The sequence below is a fragment of the Camelus ferus genome, chromosome 10, assembly GCF_009834535.1.
Source record: "Camelus ferus isolate YT-003-E chromosome 10, BCGSAC_Cfer_1.0, whole genome shotgun sequence".
In the NCBI taxonomy this organism is placed as follows: Eukaryota; Metazoa; Chordata; class Mammalia; order Artiodactyla; family Camelidae; genus Camelus; species Camelus ferus.
Window position 1 is genome coordinate 6,362,809 of NC_045705.1, and position 17,253 is coordinate 6,380,061.

Below are 17,253 nucleotides of genomic sequence, written 5' to 3' on the forward strand. Positions count from 1 at the left end.
TTCGAAATATCACTGCTTGATTTCTTAATGATCTATTGTTATCTGCTGCTAGAGAGTCCAGTAGGGGCAAAAGCTATAAAATGCTGACTTCTCCCCACTGATCTCAGATATTCATGGATTTCATTTCACTCTATAAAGTAGAAGAGAATGGTGCTGTAAAAACAGGCAGATCTTGCAGAACCAACAACATTATATTGAAATGAAAAAAAAAAATAGAATTCTGGACTAAGTATAAAAAACCTAGACCTACTCATGTCTTATGTGAAGCCTTTTCCAGGAACTTAATCTCTCATGCCTCAGCGCTCTTGTTGTAAAAGGGGTATCTTTAAAAGACTTCTGGGAGGTTGCACATTCTAGTTACTAGTAAAAAGAAAATGCCTTTTGTATTTAATACACTTTGTTGGGATTCCTCCTCTGTAACTCGCCGTATTATATTTACTTCTATTTAACCTTGGGAAAGTTACATTTTCAAAGCCTCAGTTTACTGTATCTGAAATAGGATTTATTTATTTATTATATTGATAAGAAATAAACATGCTTTGCACCTTCTAGGCATTAAGTGGATAAGCTCTCCTTTTATGCTCCTTCTTCTCCTTCCGAGTTCCTTCTAGCTCATCCTATGAGTCTCATTATTACAAAGCGTATTAAGTAAATCTAGTGTTACTTTGATCATTCATTTCAGCAGTATTTGCATGGGTATCATCATCTTATTTGTTTATTTGAGATATTCCCGACAAATAATTTGCAAAATATGCCATAAAAGGAACCCTTACATTAAAACGTTCTCTGGTTGAGGGTTTCTGAAATTAGCTATTTGGGGGAAAAATGTACACCACAAGAAGTATAATCTTCTCTAACAAAAAGACTTCGTCATTAAATAAATCCTGTACTTCCTCAGAGTGTTATAAAATTTTTTTTTTATTTCAAGGACTTTTAAGTTTACCAATAATTACAGCGCTGCATGCTATCTACTAAAAAAATTTCTTGTCCAGTGAAAAGTTTCGTTTATGTCTACTCACAAGCATGGTTTTAAAAACATCATAGCTTAGAACTTATTTCATTTGTCCTTTCTGATATAGTAAAAAACGCAGTCCCAACCCTTTGCTCCATATTCTATGACCAATAAGGTTTACGGCTTGAAGCTTCGGAGATAGAAGGCTCCTGCTCGGGGGAGGAAGAAACACTGACCTTTGCTTAAGAGGCAGAGTTATGAAAACAGGACACGTCAAACCAAGAGGCAGGACTGACTTCAGTCTGACTCCCTTCAATATATTATTTTTAAAAATAAATGTTTAAAGATTTAACCTGCAATGCCCTCAACAATGTATCAATGGTTCTGAAACGCTTTTACTTTTTCAAGTGAATGAGTATTCACTGCCTAGAGCTAAATGACATTTTACACTTTATGTGTTTTATGACAATCATTTAAATTACTACCATTATTTTTATTTTTCCAGTAAGACAGGAATCTGCTGCAATTTGTGTGGGCAGGTATAAGTGAGCTTATGATGAAGAGCCATAGGAGACTAGGACGTACCTCATGGTATCTTTTGGGGCAACAAACAGATAATGAGACCTCACGTATACATTAAAAAAAAGAAAAGTTTTCACAGAATTATAGAATATCTGGTGATTTTGTTCTTCTTACTGAATAATTGTTACTTAAATTTTTTTGTGGCAAAATTATGTCTGTCTTAAGGCTTAGAGTTTGATCAAGTAGAGTTTTTCAGATTCCCTGCAATTCTTGAAGAACTGCAAAGTTTTGGCCAACAGCAAATGGAAAGACAATATATTGAAGACAGTTCTAAGTTCAGAGAGTTCTAAGTTCAAAACCAAGCTCTGCCATGCTTTAGTTGTCTTGGGCAATTATTTTTTTTAATTCTAATTTCAAGGGTCCTTATTATTGAAATTAAGGTAATAATAACAGTATTTTCATTATAGACATCCTTTAAAAATTAAATGAGTTGATACATGTAAACTGGCTATTGTCAAGTCCGATACAAGTATTTATTAACTGGAATAAAATAAAAACAGAACTAGTAAAAAAAAAAAAATGGAATAAATGAGAGAAACCCACTTTACTGCAGTGTGGCTAGACCCAGCCAGATTGTCATATAGGCACCAAAGTAGTCATCTCAGGGCCCCTCCTTCCCTTCCCTCCTCTCCTCTCCCCTTCCCCCTGCCTCCCCCATGCCCTGCCTTATTTATCACATACACATACATTATAAAGACTGGTGCTAAAGACTTCTCATTGTTCTTTAAAGGCGAACATATGGGAATTGCAATTTATCTTAGTAAGGTTTTTGTTGTTGATATTTTCCAATTCCTGTAGGTATATCTACCTAAACATACAGCTCTGTTAGTGCTGTCCGCTGGTTTGAAGTTCTCAATGGCTAGTGTTCTCTTTCCATTTGTCCTGAGCTCTCTTCCTACAGAGTGTCTGGTGATTAGGTACCTCTTTGGGCACCATATGTGGTATATGGCCAGTAAGTTTAAAAATACACCAGTGTAAGCAAAAGGGTTCATGTGCAGAGCACGTTGGGGTTCTGAAACATTTTAAAAGCTATACAAAGCATTTGAAACAACTGTCCTCATCTTTTATGCAGATAAAAAGGTTACATTTCCAAAAGCAAAATTTGATCTAAAACTGTAATGAGAGAGGAAAAAAAAAAAAAAACTTGGGAAAACCGTAAGAGGTTATTTCAATCTATCTAGAGTTAAACTCATAAGAAAACATTCTTTAAATTGCAAATGTCCAAAATTAAGGAGAAGACATTTAGAAATAACCACATTTTTTTCCCAGCACATCCAAGATAATATTAATTATTAATAAAGACTTTAATCGGAAATTTCCATCTTATGAATAAATTAACAAATGAAATTATCCTGATCCAAGGAAGTCTTTCCTACCCAGGCAGAATCAGTAAATAAGCATGTAGAAATATCAAGGAAGAGTTGTCAAGTATTGACTCAGAACAAAGCTGGGTCCTCCTTACAATATTAGTACAAAATTTTCAGCTATCTCTTATTTTTGTAGGTATGTTCCAAGAACATTGTGATTTTATACTCAAAGATATTAGTAATAAAAGTGTTTTTGAAAGAAAAGAAACAATAATATTGCTCATCTGTTAATTTGTCTTTTAGCTTTAAAAAAATTGGTATATCTCAGGGTTAGTGTTGAGCCCAATATTACTTCATTAATTTTACTGAGTTAAAAATCAAACATTTTGTAACTTATTTCTTCACTATAATACTGCTTGGGGGGTTGTATGCTGTTAAAAGCCTAAATGATAAGATTATGTTATGAATATGAACATTGTGCTATAAACATGAATATATTAGCAGTATGTTGAAAATTAAACAATATGGAATATTGGATTCGATGGATACGTGTTAAATTCTAGAGCTCAGCTGTACCCGATACCTACACGTTGTTATAATTTCTTTTACTTTTCTGTGTGATCTCTGTTTGTAAACTCTCCCAGCAGTTGATTCTCTGCCCTCTGTTTGAAAGGCATTGCCTTGCTTGGTTGCTGTTTAGAGATTTATTGAGCAAATAATTTTTGCCTTCTGCCACAGAGATTTTAAGACTGAATCTGTGCCATTTTCTCACTTCAAGGGGAACACAGTTTTCTATGGGTTTTCGTTTTAAATGCCAAGGAAGCAATAAACAAAGCACCCTTATTTTAAAACACTTTTTCCCCCTTCTTTATGCAGTTCTTTAATGAAAAACACAGATTCATTCCCATGTTCTCTGCGGTAATATTCATTGTGAACATCATTACGGATGTGAGGTCTCTCCCTTAATTAAGAACTAAAAGGCTTCATTTCCTAAAACAAAAGCATGTGGCAGGTTTTATTGATCTGGTTTGTGTCGCCAGCTGAACACATTAGCAGAGGTATTGATTACTCTAACGGTAATGAGCCTGGGTTCCTTGTCAGGTGAAGTCCACATTCCTTGGGAGCATTTTCTTGCAACGGGCTAATATGGAAGTACACGTTATACTATGATGTATGATTCAGTAGACTTTTAAAGCTTTATTGCCAATGAATCATTCTTTGAAAATATAACAGCAGTCATTAAAAAGGTTATTTTCCAGTCATTATCTTTTTATAATTTCTTCTGAATGCTAATGATGCACTTATGAATACAAGTATAGCATCGAAGAAATGTGATCACATATGGCTCATACGGCTTTTAATAAGTTCTCAAGTAACCATCTTCATTATCTTCTGATGACCAAGCTGGGCAACTTAACTAGTTCGTCTTCATCGTGATAAATAGTCATGATCTCCATCCAGTGTTTGAATAAGAATTGATGAAACCAGCTTCAAGGATTGATGACCAATAAGAAATGGTAATTTAGGTGGTAAATGTGTGTGATGTTTCTTAAGGAAAATGATGGTAACTTCTTCAATAGGGAAAATGCCTTAGATAAATACCGATAAAATGTATCTCACCACAAGATTTCTATTCAGGTAAAAGACCCAGTACACTACTTATTAATTCATTTGGGTGGAACGTTGCCAAATAGGATGAATGAAAGCAATGAGGGGTTTGTTAACCCTTTGACAGGAAAACACAAAGGTGATATTTAGAATTTTTATTATTTGTTATTATTATTATCTGTAATAATATGTGTTCATCCAAAAAATAACTGTGTAATCTTTAAAACAATTCAGAAATGCCCTTGGGAAATCATTGGAATATTTAAGTTTTAAGTATGCTAGTTTCATTAGAGATAAATTCAAAATGACCTGAGGGAGAAATTCATGCTAAATGGAAGGACGAGATGCTCGTGAAAATAAGGTGCGATGGTTTAATAAGAAGTACAGCCAATGAGAACACGAGGAGATGTTATCTGGAGCCTGCAATTTTCATGTTGATTTTTTAGATTGAAGTATAGTCAGTTTACAATTTTGTGTCAGTTTCTGGTGTACAGCATAATAGCCCGGTCATACATGTACAAACATATATTTGTTTTCATATTCTTTTTCATTAAAGATTACTATAAGATATTGAATATAGTTCCCTCTGCTATAACAGAAGAAATTGGTTTTTTTTTAATTTATTTTATAGTGGTTAACATTTGCAAATCTCAAACCCCCACTCACACCAGTCAGAATGGCCAAATTAAAAAAGTCTTTATTCTTATGGTCTAAAAATCATGTCAATTCAGCAAGAACTCAGGATGGATCAGAATTAAGTTTGAATCTTTAAATCCCCCTCAGTCTGACTACCATTCAGGCAGAACACCAGCCCAACCTGCCTGATGTTTCCCGGGAAAAAGGAAGATGCCTGAAGACTAGGAATGGTCAGGGAAGAATCTTGGATACTCAAAATACCTCTATATAGCAACCTCTGCCACTTCCGCTTTGTCCACTGCGGTACTGAAGAAACAGACAGGAGACAATGACCCCTTTCTAGGAATAGTTGTATTTAAAGACCAAACTGCCTTATTAGGGTGTGTGTACCAGGAGGAGATGAGAGAAGGATAGGCAGGCTATCGCTCTTAGAGTAATTTCTGCCATAAAAGTCACAGATTGACCAGCTGCAATCAGTCTGGAATGCTGAACACATGACCCATATTAATTGCAACGGCCCTGCAGTATGGCAGGCAGAGAAGCAGGGTTAAAACCAACACTGGAAGTGTGGTAGATGGCACCAGTGCTCATCAATATCCAGACAGAGTCAGTCTGTCAGAATTAACTGGAGTCTAGGCTCCATAGGATGTTTCCTCTCTCATCTTGCAGCTTTTGGTAGGAAGTACAAATTTGGCATGCTCTGCATCAGAAACAGAGTTTGGTTTTGTTTTGTTTTTTTGTTTTTGTTTTTGTTTTTGTTTTTTTTTGGTGCCTAGTCTACAACATGGGCACGTCGCCATGTCTGGTGTGGTGAATTTATAAAGCAATCTGATAGTCCGGCAATGCAGGAACTGTCAAGAGTGAACAGGTCCTTTCTGTGGGCATCTATATAAGTGACCCAGACAGTTCAATCAGCAACCACAACTCATGTCTCTGAAGACACGTACGTACCTCTATTCTGAAACAGGCCCAGAGTGTGAATTCCATGCCCTGAGTGGAGCGACCATGTTCACTTTCCGTTCATGAATTTTATCTAACTCGTATTTCTTCTCAAACTAAATGCGTGGATTGTTTCCAGTAAGAAACGTTAAATACTGAATAGTGTATTTGCCTGTAGATAGTACAATCCACTGTATTTTCTGGGGACACCATAGTTGATATGTCAGTTACACAAATTTTTCCACTAATATCAAAATTCAAATGTTTGTCAAAATATTCATATTAAAAAAAAAACTTTTTTCAGTGTAACAGATTAACAGTTGTCAGTTAGCTACTTGTTATGGTAGGAACTCTGATATTACTTACTAGGCATAAGCAACTTGCCTATCAAGTTCATAATTCTGTGTCCCTGAAATTCATGGCCTGAGCTATTTTCATTTCACAAGTATCTAAACCAGTAACAAGGAAGGAAAAAGAAAAAAAAAAATTCCACTTTGTGGAGTTGAAATTTTAAAAGACTTGTGCGTGCTACGGTAATTATGCAAATGACCAATTCAAAAAATATAGGTTCAAAAAGTAAAAGAAAACTAACCTACTGTTTTAAGGAAGGATTTGTCGAGCAGAAATGGCAGACAATTTCTTTACAAAAATAAAGATACGCATTTTCTTTCACTGATATATTCTTTAGAATCCTAGAAGAGGAAACTAAATAAAGGAATAGGATGAGGCTGACTTTATGAAATTTCAGTAAGATAAATATGTTGATTAGGTATTTGAGTAAATAAATATTCAGTATAGGTCAGATAGGCAAGTCAGGAGTTCTTAAAAATTTTAATCAGAGATTTCTATGTGTAAAGTTCTAGTGAATAGAATCCAAAGCTGGGAGAAAAAGATCCAGGACATTTTTCTCTTCTATGCTATTACTTTTTACACATTTGGATTGCATACTCACAGTATAAATTTTTATACATTTGTTACAATACAACAGGACTATTCAAGCATATCTTATATAGAAAACTACGTAATTTTTATAATCACATGTAATTCAGTCAACTTTAAGCTTTCTATTATCAGTATTATATACTACTTCATAAGATGTTTAAATTTCATTTGTTAATTTCATAGATCTCATATTTATATAAGGAAAAACCTCAACATTTTTATATAATTGCAACCTTAAAAGCATAAACAGCATCTCCAAAGAATTCCCACCAAGACATTTATTCACTATCCTTTGTGTAAAATTGTTCTCATTCTTCAAGTAAAGGTAACTAGAAGTTTCATATATGATTTTGAAAAGCAAAAGAGTAAAATCAACTTGGGTGTATGAGGTTGTTTTTGATTCACTATATGCTGTTTTATAATATCCATCTCTGCATATCAAATCCAAGTCAGATAGACAGAAAGAGAGCAATCATCCATTGAGACATTTTGAATTTTTTCATGGGGTCACCTTTTAAATAAAGCCTATTAGCATTCTGTGATGATACAGAGGACTGTGTATCCACAATGGAAGACACGCAAAAGGGACTGAATCCTCAGAGGAAAAGTTATCTACACATATATTCATCATCAGAATAGCCAGCTAACAGAAAATAGGGCTGCAAACCTTACATGTAACCCTGGACAGCTGTAGCTGAGTGGGTCAGAGAGGAGGGATCCACACAGCCATCTGTTCCCAGATATTTCTGACATTCTAGAATCGATTTGCTACTATCAAAAGTCAATTAAGGACATTTGTTTTTAACAGGGCATGCAAAAATAGGAGGCAAAATAACATTGAACTGCCAACTTTCTGCTTTGATGGCTCATCCTGGAATAGGAATGAATGAAAAAAAGAAGTGAATTGTGAATATGCCTTCTTTTTTCCTTTTGGTAAAGTTATGTGAACAATCCTAATATCTCACAAATGAATCATCTCTCAGAGAAAGATGTAGACATAGGTAATTAAGGAACTGGAGGATCTCTGCTCCACTTTCCTGGCTGATTGAACATCAGGAATATTGGTATATATAAATCCGTATTAACAATGACCATTAAGGAAATTATTTTCTTAGTTTCTATAAAACTGTGTTTAGAATTAACATACATTCGGAGCACAGATGTGCGGTTAGCTCCTTTCACCTGGGGATCTCAAAATGATTGCAACATGTTAACATTTTGAAAGGTTGGCTACCTCTGAATTCACACAAAAAGATAATTGTGCTAGAAAGATCCATTACAAACATTATACATCTTTGTTAGTGTGTTAATTATAGCAATATATGTGAGGTGATGAAACTAAAATAATCCTTACTACAGAAAACAATCCAGATTTCAAACTCATACTTGAATCCTCCTTTCATGGAACCCATGAGTTCTTGCCTTAAGAGAAAGGTATTTTAACATATGAAAAAGCAAATAGTCACTTCTGTTTTAAAACTACATAGCAATATAGTTCATTGAGTATTGAAATGACATTAGTAATGGCAGCAGTATGCTAGATGTGGGCAGCAAGTTCTTTTAAGAGTTATCTGAGCATGGCATTTCCACATCTATCCCCATTTTTCTAGCATCTTATTTGTACCACCTAACAGTGTGTGGGGCAATTTTAAATGATTTCCAGGTGAAAGAATACTCATCACATACATAAGCACATTTAATCCTCACAATGATTTTGTAAGGTAGGTTTGGGGCAGAGTATTAAGCAATCAGGGAAGTGTGAAATATAGACAGTTGATACTGTCATTAGATAGTAAAGGCTGTTATTGACTCCTTTCTTTAAATGAGGTAACCAGTAGATATGCTTCGTTTAATTCGTTTTTGGTAAGTTGCAGTTACAGGATTTTCGATACACATTTAAGAGCAACAGTGTTAGGAGTGAGACTGCAGGCTCTCAGCAGCTGACGGCTCTAAATTTCACACCAGTCCTTTTCACCTGAGAAAATGTGAATAGAGTGAAGCTTGGCAGAAACAAGATAACTCACTAGGAGAACAGGTGAGTAATTTTCTGCAGAAGAAAGTCCACATATGAGAAATGCAACAGAGTTCGATTTTATAGGTAATGTAACGCTGTGTTGAGTTAGGGCAGAAGAATGAATAACACGTGTACACTTTGTGTGAGATTTGGTGTAGGGAAAGAGAAATACACAAAGGAAAATGCCAAAGGACTCAAAAATCAACATACGGCCGTAAAATAGGGTTCCAAAGTGCAACTTTTCTGATATGTATATATATCTATATACATATATAAATTTTTTTTTCTCTTTTAGAAACAAATTAACACAAAGAAAGTTGTTACACATTTTTGGATCTCTAATGCAAAAGGTTAATACAATTAGTAATTAATACAATGTTTATGAAATTTTAGGCAGCAAAGTGATACCTAAGTATTTCCAAGAATAACATCCTTCCTGCATATCATCACACCAAGTATTCAACTCCTGAAATACAGAAATGCTTCTGTGTCTCTAAGTGGCACCTGAAAATGCAGAGGGACAATGTTCCTGCATTGCCCTGGGGAGTGAGTGAAAGATAGGGAGCCATCGGAGTCTGAAGAGGACGTGAAAACTCCTCTTGTGCTGCCTTTCCAGCTTTCTGACTGTAATTTCCTTTGGAACCTGGCAAGGACGATTCTCCCCTGAGGGAAACGCATTGACCTTAATAGACAAGAGGGGCGAGCAACGATGGGATGGGTTTATTATTAGATGTGCTTTTCAAAAGCGAAGTTTTTAAAAAGTTTCAGAAAGAGGTGTTTAAATTGCTGAGCTGCAGGGCACCTGTAGTTTGTGTTAACCATGTGTTTGTTTTATGAAAGTATTTAATCTGTAATTCACTTTTTTTTTTTGAAAGGCAATCACCATAGCAACTCACATTAGAAGGTTTTGTGCTGGCTTTGACATACAGAGTACTCAACAATTAATGCCAAATATATCCTATGTAGTCGGCTTAAGCTTGGAATGTCTGGTTTCAGGAAAGTGAGAGTTAACTCATTGTTTTAGTCAGTTTCTTCTCATCTCGCTTTAGGCAAATGATGAGGGTGGTGACGTAAAAGCAAAGGAAAAATTATTGCACATTAGCTATAACCCTGCGATTGGCTGAGAGAGGCACTTCTTAAAGTGGCCTTAGCAATTTGAAATGAAAGTCTAATATAAGAGCTTGGAATTTTCCTTTCAATTATAAAGTATTCTCTATAAAGAAAATAATTATTTTCCTTTTATGAGCACATAAATGTGATTTTCACATCTAAATTAACAGAAACCATGGAGACTAATTGCTTTTTTTTCTCCCAGTAGCATGGTAATGCTATATCCATAAAAAACCATTTTCTTCTCAGATCAGGACAAAAAAGTAAAAAAAAAAATTATATACTTAATGCAGTTTTACCAACAATCAAAAATTCTGAGAATTGTTATTTTATGATAATATCAGAGTATCTGCTATTGTTTTTTCTTGCTTGTAATTAAATTAATAGATGCCATTTAAAATAACATGTTAAACATGTTTTGCTATGAAATTTGATTATAAAACAAATATAATTCAAGAAATATATCCTCACATTTTAAAGTTTTACTTTTTATTCTGAAAAGTATGTTTTAATGTTGGATTTTCCTTCTTAAATCCTGATGATTTAAATGTATTTCTGAAACTATTTCAAACAAATCATCAATTTGCAAAATAATGACAATCTGGGTAAAAGTTAATGAAAAACTTAAAAAATAATTATCTTTTCATATTAAATTAGATTAATAATTACACATTTAGCGAATATATTTTATTACCTGTTCATGATTTTTCTAGACATGATAGGGGTAATTTTTTAAATGATTTATATGCTCCCTGCCTTTAAGAAGGGTATATTCTAAAATGAGATGACAAATAAAAGACAGCTTTGTGCAATCCCAAAGGAAACCTGCTACAACCTTTTGTTCTTATCTTTATGTTATATGTGAAAGGAGATTATCTTATTGGTGTTATCTCCCCAGAATCAAGAATTATCTGGATGGAAAATTACATTATAGGTTCACATACATGCTGGTAGACTGGTGCAGTCTGTTTCACTGTTGGCTCTCTAAGGGGATTTCTCTTGTTCTTTTAATTGGGGGTAGTCCTTCTGCTTTTTCATGTTACTTAACTTTATCTCTATGAATTTAGGAGAGGAAGAAGGGAGGGTCTAGCTCCAGTGGTAGAGCACATGTTTAGTATGCATGAAGTCCTGGGTTCAATGCCCAGTGCCTCCATTAAAAAAAAAAAAAAAAAATAAATAAATAAATAAATAAATAAACCTAATTACCTCCCTGCCTCCCACAAGCAAAAAAAAGGAAAAAAGAAAAGAAAAGAAACTGAATTTAGGAGAGAGAGTTCTCTGTTGTGGTCTTGAAGGACAGTTTTTATGTGGGAGTGTCCCTTTGTGGGCTGTGTGGGTCCAGTATTTTTGGTGTGAAGACTGATTTTGGCATAGATGTGAGTCACCTCTTTCCTCAGAGCATGCTGGCCGTTACCCCCTTGACTGGGGTGTGGTTGGTGATGTGGTGTTCAGAGCCTGTGGTTGATGTTAGGTAGGACTTCCTCTGCTCTGTGGATGTCACAGCCCTGGTGATGGGGTCTGCTCTCCAGTTGCTGGAGTAGAAGCCCTGCGGGTTGAGGTCAACCTGGCCCTGTTGCCTTTGAGTATGTGCCCTGCCCCAAACGTGGTGACTGCTGGAGCAAGTGAGGTCCATGCGGTCACAGCAAACCTAGGCACCGCCGGTGCACGTGTCTGCAGCTTTGCCCAGAAGTAGCCCAGAGTTTCATCCCTTTTTCCCTTATGTTTGTCCCAGACCTAGTGCCAGGCTTTGGTATGGTGTGGACCGGTGCTGAGGCCAGGTTGCTGAGGCTGCAGGGATCAAGGTGGTTGTGTTTCCGTCTGGGACCTGGGCTGTCACCGTGGCAGGACTCTCTCAGGACCTGTTGCACCCCAAGCCGGCTCCAAGCACCAGGTCGGTCTGGGCAAAGCCGGAGCACTCTGTCTGGGGAATGAACCACAGCTTACTCCTCCCCAACATTTCTGGCCCAGACCTCAAATATTACCATTTGCCTATTTGAATTATTAAATTCAAATTAGCTAAAATTGAACTCATTATCATCCGTCCAAAATTAGATTTCTCACATCAGTGGCACTATAATTCTTTTGATCTACCAGGCGCAAAGCTTTGGAAATGTCTCTTTCTTGCTCTCCTTCTCAATTCCCAGATGGAATCCAGCATCAGTTCTCATGCATCTCACAATATAAACTTCCTGCCATCACCCTCCATCTCTCTCAAGCCAAAATTATCGAAGTAGTGTCTTACTTTTTCCTACTCTTCAATTTATCTCTAAACACAACCTTCAGAATAAAATTTCTTAATGTGTTATTATTTGCTTTCATTCACCAACAATTTCTGGTAGATGCTAATTGTCCCAGGGCTAAATCTCACACTTCCATGCCTGTAATGAAGAGCCTTTACAATTTAGTTCTTCCTACTACTCCCCAAACTCTCCAGTGTTAAACTCTCTCTCCAAAAAGACCAGCTGTACAAGAATATCATGTGCGACATTCCCGTATTAATGCTGTGGCTAAGACTGTCACTGTCATCTTTATCAAATCATGTTCATTTTTCTAAAAATTCATTCTGCAGTTCTGTACTATTCAAGAAACATTTTCTGATTTTTCTACACATTCACAGTATTCATTTCTGAAAATTACATTAAAAAAAAAAAGACCATAGAAGTTTATCAATTTTAAGGGTGTTCATAAGTGTATAATTAGTGAATAGTTTTTGTTACAAGTATATTTCATGCAATATTTGGGTTAGTAAATACTACTTATGCTAAAAAAAAACACCTGTTGTTTATCTGAATTCAAATTTTACTTGGTGTCTATATTCATGTTTATTAAATCTGGTAACTTTAATCTGTGAGACTGTTTTGGGTTTTTTCCCCCCTCTTAGGAATAATCAATTATATGGAATTTAAAACTAGGCATCAATGATGTGAAAGTTGAACAACAGATTCGGTGTTTTCTTTCCTTCAGATTTAGAATGCAATAGAATACATTGTGGAAAAAATAATCAAGAAATAGAAACCTAGAATTTTGTGTCCTGAGGTTTAAAACCAACTATCTTTATGGCACTGCAAATTGCTACAGTCCTCCAAGTGAGTTGGTCGCTTTCTTCCCTCTTTTCTTAATCAGTGTTTCTTTAGTCTTTTAATCTTTAGCACACTACAATAGCTTGACATGTGCCAGGGACTTTGTAAGGTGCTGGTAAGATAGCAGCAAGTAGGTCTACCAGAGCAGCAGAGAACTCGAGATGGTGACCCAGATATGGATTCAGGATTCATTCTGAGGTCAGAGCTGGACTAACGATTATTGCTCGTAGAATACTGAGAGCAAGAGAGGAATCCAGGATAGCTTTTGAGTTTTGAGTTGAGTACCTGGGTGAATGGGAAGATAAGGAAGGATTAGGTTAGCAGGACTTAAATGATTCACAAATTCAAGCTTGGAGTGGAATATCCCCATTCCTTTGGCCAAAGGTCTAGATACAATCTCATTGTACTCGTGCAAGGGAAAATTCCCTTGCTAGGGATTATGAACCCTTTCTGATCTGTTTCTGAGAGCACACAATGGTTCACAACCCCTACCCAGGTACAATAGTGTATGAATTATCAGGGAGGAAATATTTTAGGAACATTAACTTCAATTTCATATGCATGCCAATGTTTAAATTTCTCAAAGCCAGAGGCCAGTCTCATTCACCTTTAGTGGAAATGTCTTACACCCTTTATGACAAGTGCCTGGTAGATGCTAATTAATAACTCGTCATTCTTAATGGGCTCCTGTTTGTGTATACCCGCTTCAGATTAACTGAGCTCACATTATCTTCTCAAATAATCTACTATCTTTTAATCCACATATTTTCTCTCTAAATTTTAAACTGGCTTTGAGACCAGAAAACAAGTTAAAATTTTTTTATATTAAAAGATTTTCCCAGCACATCATTGAGTAGATGAAGTGAATGTCAATGAAAGAGACTCATACCTTGGGAAAAGAAACCAAATTTGAAAATAATTGTAAAGCCACTTTTTGGGGGGATCAGATATACAATGGCTAAAGCCATAATAAAAAAAAGTCATCTTTCGAGACTATCTCATACCAATATCAGCATGTGAAACTCAGCGGGGACACTAAATTTTGAGCACTAACCAGGTTAATCTGCAGAACAAACACCTCAGCTCTCAAATCTAAGGCAGCTTTTTGACCCTTCAGGTCATCTCTCTCTATGAACCTCATAGTTCACATAAGGATTCTGTTCTTTCTGATTAAGAGAGGAAGAAAATTCTGTCAGCTAAATCAATATCTTACTAGTGTGGAAAAAAAAAATAGAAAATTGTAAATAACAGTGGCAATTTCCTTTTCCTGGGCAAAGCAAGCATGATTCTCTCCAGGGCTAGGAAATTCGAGTTCTATCTTAGGCATCTCGTCCTCATGATTTCAAGGTTTATGAGAAAAACTAAATATATATATATATACACATAAACACATACACATACATGTTTTCATAGCATTATTTTGCAATTATATTTTAAGCTCCATGAGTAAAGCTAACCACAACAATTACTAACATTTGATCCTTCTACCTGTATTATCTATTTCATAGGATTTCGTGAACTAGTATTTGTTAAGTACTTAGAACATTGCATAGCACATATTAAGCATCATATCCAAGTTTTCAAAATAAAGAAGAAAATACCACTATATAGTAAGTGCTGGGGTGTAGTTTCTGGGCTGTTTCTCTGTGTTGAGTCATAGGTGTCACTGTGCCCATTCACATTATGAGCCAATAACCAGCCGTAAGCTGGCAAATGTTTAACAAACTACACTCCTAAGGCGGAAAAAAACTAACTTGTAATACTTGACAGTGTCTGTGGTATAACCACTCCAACCGTGGGTGATTTTGAGCTATTGATGTGATGTCATTGAATGGTGTAGTTGGAGGAAATGGGAATGATCAGTTTCTGTGAGCCAGTATCATGTGTACCGCACCTGCGATTTGTATCTGTGACAGTTACTGTTGTTTTATTGTAGTGGCCTTCATTTTTTGGTTATCTGGATTTTTCCCTTTTGAGGAAATCATCATGGCCCTGATGAGTCCAAAAGCATCATCTGACAGAAGCAAGATGTCCACTGCCCAGATGTCTGTCTCGTTACAGGGCTCTCATTCCATCACTCCTCTTTGTTCATCACAAAGATTGGCTTCGGATGCTTCAGTTTACTCCGAAGTGGTCACAAAATAAGGGAGTCTTTTCACTGACTGGCTTATTTTCTCCAAAGAGCATAGAAAATTATTATTCTAAATACTATTAATTCAAAAAGTATTTCATTAAAAAAATTTACTACTAGAAGAAAAGAAGAAAATTGACTTTTACTCAAGCCAAGATATGTTAAAGAGTATACATTTTTCTTCAAGTCATGAATTTAAAAATAAAATGTATACTATTTTTAACTAAATTAGGTTTAACTATATTTAGTTAAAATACAGTTAGAATATTGTTTCTTTTTTAGTCAGCTTATGAAGAGAAAAATCATAACATACTGTGTAGGACAAGTTTAAGATACAAAATATGTATTTTTTCTTGCTTCATTCTCCAAGTTTACAAAGAAGTTTTTGTATATGCAATGGAACTTTTGTGCAAATATAGGGCTATAAGTTATTTTGGCTTTTGTATTTCTGAAATTTTTATTTTGCCTTTTCTTAAATATATATGTGTATATTTATTTTTATTTTATTTTATTTTATTCTCTTGCTGGCAAGATCATTCTGCATTCCTACTTTTTTTTTTTCCTTCAGTGCTTTAAATATGTTGTTTCACTCATTTGGCTTGCATGGTTCTGACAAGACTTTGCTACTACTCTTGTTTGTGTTCCTTTAACTGCTCTTTAATTGTTTTTAATTTTTCTCTTTATTATTGACTTTACACAATTTGATTATGATATACACCAATGTAACATTCTTACTGTCTTTTTTGCTTAGGGACTTTGAAGTTTATATTTTTCTTAAATCTTAAATATTTTCAGATGATTTTTGGACTATGAAGTTTATATTTTTCTTAAATTTTAAATATTTTCAAATGATTCTTAAAGTAATTTTTTATCCGTTCTTCCCTTCCCCATCTTTCAAGAACTCCAATTATACACATATTAGGCTCAGAGCTAACTGATACTGTATTTAAATTTGTTGTCATTATTCTTCTGTGATGCACTTTAAGTAGTTTCTACTTCTATATTTTGAAGTTCATTAGACTTTATTCTGTTGTGTCTAAACTAACTTTGTAAACACAAGCCAGTAGCTTTCCAAATTTCAGATTTAAAAAAAATCCGTAGAATTATCAATTGAGTTTTTACAAATATCTTTCATATCTCAATTTAATATGTTTTAATTTTCATGTATTTTCTTGAATATTTAGAATATAATTATGATGAACTGTAATGTCTTTGAATACACATTCTATTATCTTAATTACTTCTGGATAAGTTTCAATTGATTTTTCTCTGTTTTACAATTTGTAATTACCTGTTTCTTTGTATGAGCAGTGCCTTTTTTTTTTGCATGCCAGCTACTGAAAATTTTATGGTTTTGGATGCTGAATATTATTGTATAATTTTAAATATTTTTTTGAATTTTTTTTATTGGATGCAGTTGAGTTACTAGGAAAGAGTTTGAGCTTTTGAGGCAATTATTTAGGGTCTTTTAGACAGGACCACAGCAACATTCAGTTTAGGGCTACTTTTTATCCACTAATGAGACAAGAGCCTTCAGTATACTCTGAGGACATGTGAATTACAAGTCTTTTCCACTTTGATTGTTAAGAACAATAATTCTTCCTGGCCTCATTTGAGCCTCAAAGATTGTTCTTTCGGATGGTTCTTTACAGACATGTTCTTCTGAGTACTCAGCTGAAGACTTGAAAGGTACTCTTCAGAGATCTCCACAGATGTTTCTCTCTCTCTTTCCTAATCTCTCCTCTCTTGTGCTCTGCTGCTGCAGGCAAATTCTAGATGCTTTGTGTGTTCTAAACCCCAGCTCTCTTTCCATAGTTCAGGAAGATGATGAGGCTCTACCTGTTGTTGACTCTCTGCACCTGGAAATGCTCTCCAAGTGCCACACCAGGGCAACCCTAGGACATCCCTCATTTGTCTTCCTCCCTCAGAGATTTCTGTCCTGTGTTTCATGT